Below are 8695 nucleotides of genomic sequence, written 5' to 3'. Positions count from 1 at the left end.
GGCTGCTCCTGCACGCTCCACGCTGGGATCAAACCACAACCCCGGCATGTGCCTAACGGGAATCGAACCATGACCTCCTGGTTCGTAGGTCAGTGCTCAACCACTGCATAGGACTGGCTGGGCCAAACTAAAACATTTTAATGAAAGTGAAAAAGAACAGCCCTAGCCAGTTTGGCTCAGCGGATATAGCATCAGCCTGTGGACCAACGGGTCCCAGGTTCGATTCTAGTCGAGGGCATGTACCTTGGTTACAGGCTCCTCTCCGGCCTGGGCCCTGGTCAGGGCTCCTGCAGAAGGCAACCAATTGATGTGTTTCTCTTGCATCGATGTTTCTCCCTGTCTTTCCCTCTCTCTTCCTCTCTCTAAAAATCAATGGAAAAATATTCTTGGGTGAGGATTAACAAAAACAAACAAAAATAAATAAATGTGATTAAATGTTTTTTAAAAATATTTACTTAAAAAAAAGAAAATGAAAAAGAACAAAAAACAGCCCTAGCCGGTATGGCTCAGTGTCAGCCTGCAGACTGAAAGGTCCAGGATTCAACTCCAGTCAAGGGCATGTGCCCAGGTTGCTGGTTCCATTCAAGTGGGAGCATGAGGAAGGCGGCTGATCAATGATTCTGTCATCATTGATGTTTCTACTTCTCTCTCCCTCTCCCTTCCTCTCTGAAATAAAAAAAAAAAAAAAAGGAAGGAAAAAAATAACCAAACAAAATAACCCAAATCATTACTAAAGAACAAAACTGAAGGAAGGACTTACATTACTAGTTAATAAGACCAGTTATAAAGCCTGTTAAATAAAGACAATTTGGACACAAGGATAGACAAAAAGGCCAATAAAACAGAGTCTAGAAACAGATCTAGAACTTGTCAATCTCCTGACTTATGATAAAGTTGACATTGCAGTATCAGGGAAAGGATGGTCTTTCAGTAATGGTGCTGCTCAAGTAGATGTATATATGAAAAAGAATGAATCTTATCTCCTATTTCACACCATGTATAAAAGTTAAGTCCAGATATATTGTGCATCTGAAAAAGGTAAAGATAGCCATAATTATTCAACAAAGGATTTTTATCAACAAATCTTAATGAACTCATAAATCAAAATTAAAAGGCATCCTTCACTGTGATCTATTGAAAGTCAACCCCAAGGGTTTGAAAAAGAAAATAAATGAATAAATAAATAAATATTTTTTAAAGATATAAAAATAAAAAGGTAGAAGAACCCAATTTAAAAATAGACAAAAAACTTAACAGGCACTTCAAAGATATCTAAATAACTAACAACCATATGACAAATAGCTCAATTTCATTAGACATCAAGGAAATGCAATGTAGTGATGCAACTACACACCCAACAAAATTATTAAAATAAAACAAGACAACAAAATAGCAAGTGTTGCCAAGCATGTGGAGCAAGTGAACTCTCAAACACCTCTGATCAGAGTCATAATCAGAACTACAGCTGTTTGCTAGTAACTACAAAAGCTAAACTATGCATATTCTATAACCAAGAAATTCCACCCATAGAAATATACTCAATAGAATGCAAACATATTCACCAAAGAAATTTATGATAATGTTCATAGTAGCATTACTATTCATTAACAGCATGTACTGTGATATCCTATATCATAAAAGGCTAATATGCAAATCGGCTGAACAGCAGAACAACCGGTTGCTATGATGTGCACTGACCGCCAGGGGGCAGGCACTCAATGCAGGAGCTGCCCCCTGGTAGTCAGTGAGCTCCCACACGGGGAGCAACGCTCAGCCAGAAGCCCTGAGCCAGGCTCACCGCTGGGGAGCGCAAAGTGCAGGGGCAGTGGCGGGAGCCTCTCCCTTCTGCAGCATTCACTGAGGACTCCCGGACTGCGAGAGGGTGCAGACCGGGCTGAGGGACAACCCCCACGAGTGCACAACTTTCGTGTACCAGGCCTCTAGTATACATATAATGGAATACTATACTAGAAATGACAATGAATGTCTATAACTATAGGCAACATTATGGATAATCTCATAAGCATATTAAGCAAAAAAGAAAAAAAGCCACCCAAAAACTAAAGGATTATTAAACAACTATTCCTTGCTCTCTCAGAATGAACTTCCCTTGGAGAGCCTGCGTGCTCCTCTGCCCCTTCATGTACTGTTGGATGGGTAGGTCTATCTACTGCCAGAGTTCAGTAAAAGAACGACTTAATACGCTCTTCAGAATCAGCTTTTGCCAGTGATCCAGGTGATCTTTTGGGGCAGGAGAGCAAGAAAAAGTGAGAGACTATGCATATCATCAAGTACAGAACCCTGAAGTAGGAAGTAAACAGAAATAAATTAATTAGAACTGTATTTGATATGAAGAATATAACCACAATGAAGGGCGAGGATGTTGTGAGAGTGCGAGACAGAGAATGAGAGAACTAATTTAATTAACTTTTGAACACAGCACTGACATTCCAACAACCATGATCGCATCTATCATCAAGATCTTTCTAAGTACTATGTTCCACTAAAAACAGCTGCCTTCAAGTCTGGGCTGGACAGAAAGCAGAATAGCCTAGAACAATTGTGCCAGAAAGTAAAAATTTACTCAAATGGTTGAGGACTCCCAGCTGGGTGGTTCAGTTGGTTGCAGAGTCTTCCCGTGCACCAAAAGGTCACAGGTTCGTTTCCCGATCAGAGCATACCTATATTATGGGTTGGATCTCCAATCTCTGTCTCTCTCTAAAAATCAATTTAAAAGACAAAAAATAAATAAATAACAAAAATATGGCTGAGGAGCCCCCTGGCCAAATTGGGGACAATTTCAGCATCAAAATAAATAATAAAGGATTATAATTTACTGAATATAATAAAAAACGTACACATTCATGATGAAATAAATAGTAAGCAAGAAGGAAAAGCTCTTCCTTGAAGTTGCATCTAGAAGAAATGATGGAAATAGAGAATTACTGTTTGGCAATGTTTAGGCAAAAGTCACCAGTGAATGCTAAAACTAAGGAGTGAAAGTTTGAGGGGCGAAATACGTGATCTGCACTTAGCAAAAGTAGCATAGTCATAAAAGACAAAAATTGAGCAACTGTTTTAGGCCAAAAATAAAGACAAAAAGAGTCCATTGTATGATTCCATTTATATCAAACTCTGTTATGTGAACTAATTTATAGTGACAGAAAAACATTGTTTGACGGAAGAGACAGGGTGCAGGGAGGGGGTAGAAACAAACTTTTGCAAGTGATAGGTTCTGATTGTTGTGATTGTGGTAAGGGTTACACAGTGCATGCAAATGTCATATTTGTCAAATTACATACTTTAAATATGAGCAGTTTTTTTATGTCAATTATGTCAATTATATCTCAATGTAGTTTTTAAAATTTCAGGAACTGTTCTAGATTAAAGGGGGCCAAGAAGACATTTTCTTATAGGCAAAATATGAATGAAGTCTAAGGGTTAAATAATAATTTTGATAATATACGAGAACTAGAGGCCCAACTGCATGAATTCGTGCATGGGTGGGGTCCGACTGGCCTGGCCCCAATCGGGGCATATCAGGGCTGGGCCTGTAGGGAGGAGATGGCGGGAGGTTGGCCAGTAGGCCAACCCCAATGGGAACGGTGGGGTCCCAATCAGGGCCGGCTGGGGGGAGGGGCCCCAGGCGATTGGCCTGCAGCCCGATTGGGGTTGGGAACAGATTGGGAGCCAGCTGGCCATGGAGAGGGGCTGTGGGCGGTGGGCCAGCCAGGTCCTCCCCCAAATGGGGTGGGGGGTGCCAACCGAGGGCCAGCAGCATAAGGGCCGGGCCATGGGTAGTTGGGTGGGGTGCCGATTAGGGGCAGGACCGGCCAGGGCGAGGGGTTGCAGGTTGGCTCGCGGGCCCTGCCCCCATTGGGGTGGTGTGGTGATCAGGAGCGGGGCTGGTCAGAGAGAGGGGCTGCGGGACTATCAGGGTGGTGGGGCACATAGTGGGTGGGGATGGCTGGGGGGAGGAGCTGTGGGCCGATCCGTGTGGTGGGGGCCCATCGGGGGCAGGGCCAGCAAGGGGGTGGGGGGCTGCAGGAGGTTGGCTGGCCGGCCCCGCCCCTTATTGGAGTCGGGGGTGCGATAGCCTGTTTTTTTTTAGGAAATATACTCTTTAATGTTTAGAGATAGAGGTATATCCTGTCATCTCAATTTGTTCTGGGGGAAAAAAATATAGAGTTTAGACAGTGAGACAGGGGAGATAAAAAGAGATAAAGTAAAAAAAAAAAAGAGAGAGACAAAGTAGTATGTTAACATGTTATCATTGGGCTGAAAGACATACCAAATTCTCTGTATTTCTCTGGTAACTTTTCTATAACTCTTAATTATGTCAGTATGAAAGATTTTTTTTAATGTATTTTTAGTGATTTCAGAGAGAAAGAGAGAGGGGGAGAGAGAAACATCAATGATGAGAGAGAATCATTGATCGGCTGCCTCCTGCACTCCCACACTGGGGATTGAGCCCACAACCTGGGCATTTGACCTTGGGCAGAATCGAACCCAGGACCCTTCAGTCCGCAAGCTAAAGCTCTGCCGTCTGAGTGAAACAGGCTAGGGCTGAAAGATTTTTTTTTTAAAGGTTTTTCATGATTTCAGAGAGAGTAAGGAAGAGGGAGAGAGACATAGAAACATCTGTGATGAGAAGCATGGATCGGACCTCCTGCACCCCCCTACTGGCAGGGCTGAAAGTTGTTTTTCTTGTTTATTTTAATGAAATATGTGGGCCAGCCATGTGGCTCTATGGTTGAGTGTTCACCAATGAACCAGGAAGTCACGGTTCTATTCCTGATCAGGGCGTATGCCTGGGTTGTGGACTCAATCCCCAGTGGTGGTCATGCAGGAGGCCGCTGATCAATGATTCTCCCTCCCATTGATGTTTCTCTCTCTCCCTTTCCCTTCATCTCTGAAATCAATCACTATCCATATAATCAGATGCAGTGTGTGGCACTTAGGAGATTATGACCAACAGCCAAAGTCATTCATCCATTAACAAATATTGTGCTTTCTCACACCGACAGAACTTTACAATAGTGTCCACTTGCTTGCCAGAGCAAGTTTATATATGTAAACCACACACTGACATCTAAATTTATAAACCTGATGATTTGCAAATAGCTTCATCTATAATTGAAGGCACTAAAAGTTTTGCTCTATTTTCTTTTGATTTGTGAGATATCCCACACATACAGAAGAGTATTACATGTATTTAAGTAGGAGAATCGGGATTTCAGGAAAAACTTAAACTGCACTAACGAGAGCTTGCTGTTCAACATCCTGACTTCCCTGCTAGCTGCTTCACTCACAACTATATCTCCCTTCCTCCCCTACCCCCCCCCCAACTCAGTAAACAACCCCAAAGTAGAAGTGCAATAAATACTTGCTGATAATAAAGACAACACTAAACATCTTCCAGTAAGAGATAAAGGCCTTAACTGTAGTAGTGGCCAAGAAAATGGAGAGGTAGAAGTGCTCAGATCTTGTAGGACGAGAAAATCAAGAAGAATGAGTGGAGGGACTCAAAGATGACTGAATTTTCCATTTTGGGTAACCATACAGGTGAGCCATTGCACCATGTAATGTAAGATGAGTAGCGAGTTTAGGAAAGAGAGCAAATTTGTTTATATGTATTAGACATAGAACATTTTTGGCAATGATGTCTCCTGGCAACAGAGGAGCTTTCAAGGGAGGTCTCTCTGCTGGAGAAATTGCTAAGTGTTTTAGATGTACGTTTGTAGAACCTGAAGTTCCTGGCAACATTGTGAACGATTCTCATATTGTGAAGATTCTTGAGTAAAGGAAGATTACTCATTGCAGTAAGATTTGAAATAAAATACTTTAGAAACACCGTAAATGTCCACCTTAAATACGTTTGGTCAAATGTCCAAACGGCTCAGTCAAATAAGTCAGTGTTTTTGGATAAATCATTTAAGTCAGGAATGAAATAGACTATTTTCCTCGTTGCTACAGAGAGAGCAAGATGGGTCACCAGAAACTACTGGAGCCATCCGAGAAAATCCGGCCAGGGTTCTCGTTCTTGCAGCGTCTGTTCAACCAGCACAGTCTGGTCTGGAAATACGGGCTCAACATGTGCCACCAGTGTTTCCGTCAGGACCCGAAGGACATGGGCTTCATTAAGTTGGACTAAGCGAACTTCCATGAATGGGTCATTCAACACAGCTACCTTACGACAGAATGCTATCTCTTTGCACATAAAATAAACTTCAAATATATATATTTTTTAAAAGAATGAAACAGAGAAGGTGGACGAGTTGTAATGTCGGCTAGTAACTGGTTAAGGTCATCCTGACGTATCGTGGGGCCCTAATCCACCATGACTGGTGTCCTTCTAGAGAGGACACATGTGGACATAAGTATGCGCCAGGGAGACTGCATGTGAAGACTGGAGTTATGCTGCTCCAAGCCAAGGAACTACGAGAAGCAAGGAGAGAAAGGCCTGGAACAGATCCTTCCCCGGCACCTTCAGAGAGAGGACGGCTCTGCTGTCACCTTGATTCAGACTTCGGGTCTGCAGAACTGTGAGACAACACATTTCTGTTATGCTACGCCACTAGTTCGAGGTACTTTGTTATGGCAGCCCTAGAAAACCAAGGCACATGTAGGAAAGCTAGGTTACTGCAAAAAGAATCTGCCAACGGGGGGCCAGGGAGAGGTCAATGGGGGAAAAAGGAGACGTGTTTAATACTATATGTAATACTTGAAACAATAAATAATTAAAAAGAATCTGCCCACAGAGGTCTTCTAGAGTTGTACCCCTGAAATTTATAATTTTATTAACCAATGTCACCCCAATAAATTAAATTTTTTAAAAGGAATGAATCTGCCTACAGTGTAACAACATACTGAGACTCTGTTCCACTAAAGCAGTGATGGCGAACCTTTTGAGCTCGGCGTGTCAGCATTTTGAAAATCCCTAACTTAACTCTGGTGCCGTGTCACATATAGAAATTTTTTGATCTTTGCAACCATAGTAAAACAGACTTATATTTTTGATATTTATTTTATATATTTAAATGCCATTTAACAAAGAAAAAAATCAACCAATAAAAAGTTCGCATGTCATCTCTCGACACACATGTCATAGGTTCGCATCACTGCACTAAAGGGAGAGAATTAGTAAAAATCCTATATAATAAAAGCCTAATATACAAATCAACCAAATGACCGGTGAACTGGTAGCTATGACGTGCATGACCACCAGGGGGCAGACGCTCAATGCAGAAGCTGCCCCAGCCCGCAGGCCCCAAGCCAGCCAAGGTGAGTGGGGGGGGGGGGGGGGGGGGGGGGCCAATTGCCACACCAGTCGCCCCACAGAGAGAGGTGACCATGAGTAGAGGGAGGTGGCCAGTGACGAAGGCGGCAGGGCGATAGGGGAGCAGGGCCAGCAAGTGGGCGGTGCCAGGCCAGCCAAGGTGGGTGCCAGTGGAGGACCCAGAACCACCCCACAGGTTGCCCATCAAAATGGACTTGATCGCAGGTAAGGCCTAGGGACCCTACCCGTGCACAGGGCCTCTAGTATGAAATAAAGCTTGCCACCAGCCTTTAATAACCACTCCAAAAGAAGGACTTTCTATAAATACCTCATGATTTCACTCATTTGTGGAATATAGAAAACAACATAGACTGATGAACAGGGACAGATCCAAAGACAGAGAAACAGCGATCAGACTATTAATCCCCAGAGGGAAAGTAGGGGAGGGAGAGGGAAAGGGGAAGAGATCAACCAAAGGACTTGTATGCATGAATATAAGCCAAACCAATGGACATGGACAACAGGGGGATGAGAACATGAGTGGGAGGGAGGGTTTAATGGGGGGAGACGAGGACACATTTGTAATACCTTAACTAATAATTTAAAAAAAAAAAAAAAAAGAAGGACTTTCTGCTCTTATAACCCATTGCATTGATGGGAGGGTGTCCTGATATGGCCGTTTTGGAGGGCAGTTTGACAGTACCTATCAATAAAGTATACATATCCTATGACACAGAAATTTCATTCATAGGATTCGATCACACATACATACCTGCAGCCTAGCTTTTCTACAAGTCCTGGTCAGACTCCCCAGTTTTCTGAAAAGGACGCCCACTGTATCTCCACCCCAGGAATCTGCCCTTAAAGGGTGAGTTAGTCCACACTGTATTGCCGTTTGTCAGAGGAAGGAACATCAACCTCAGTGCTAACCTGCACTTACCACTCTCATTTCCTTACACACAAATATTAATGGAGGACCGCCTGGAAAACATGGCATTCATCCTTTCTTCTTAAATGCAACCTTTTAGTCAGCCAGACCCTAAGTTCTCAATACTTTTAATCTCGTCTACCATACCTATATTCGTAATAGACACAAAATAAATATTAACTTCAAAGGAGGGAGCTAAAAATCATAAAACACCATAATTGATGGGTGTTTTCAAGGTCTGAAAAGCAAGTTTGAGTATTAACCAAGCTCCACATAATCCTCTAAGTAAAGTCTAAATCAACCAATACTTTTACTACCTTAGGTTCATGAAATGTAGCCATGAGGACCAATAACTATATATCACAGGGAATATTAGGAGATACAGGATTCCCTAAATCAGGGAGGGGCAAAAGAGACGGGGTCTCTCTATGTTGCCCAGACTAGCATGGCTATTCACGGGTGATCAGCACCAGTTGTGTTTTTTTGTT

The 8695-nt window shown here is 42.8% G+C and overlaps 1 pseudogene; it reads left to right on the top strand.

The window, feature by feature from the left end:
* Positions 1-5986: 5986 nt before the first annotated feature.
* On the top strand, positions 5987-6154 carry LOC102438184 (annotated as a pseudogene).
* The last annotated feature ends 2541 nt before the right edge of the window (positions 6155-8695 follow it).

Source organism: Myotis lucifugus, unplaced genomic scaffold, assembly GCF_000147115.1.
Source record: "Myotis lucifugus unplaced genomic scaffold, Myoluc2.0 scaffold_998, whole genome shotgun sequence".
NCBI lineage: Eukaryota > Metazoa > Chordata > Mammalia > Chiroptera > Vespertilionidae > Myotis > Myotis lucifugus.
This window is presented reverse-complemented; position numbering and strand designations above follow the sequence as displayed.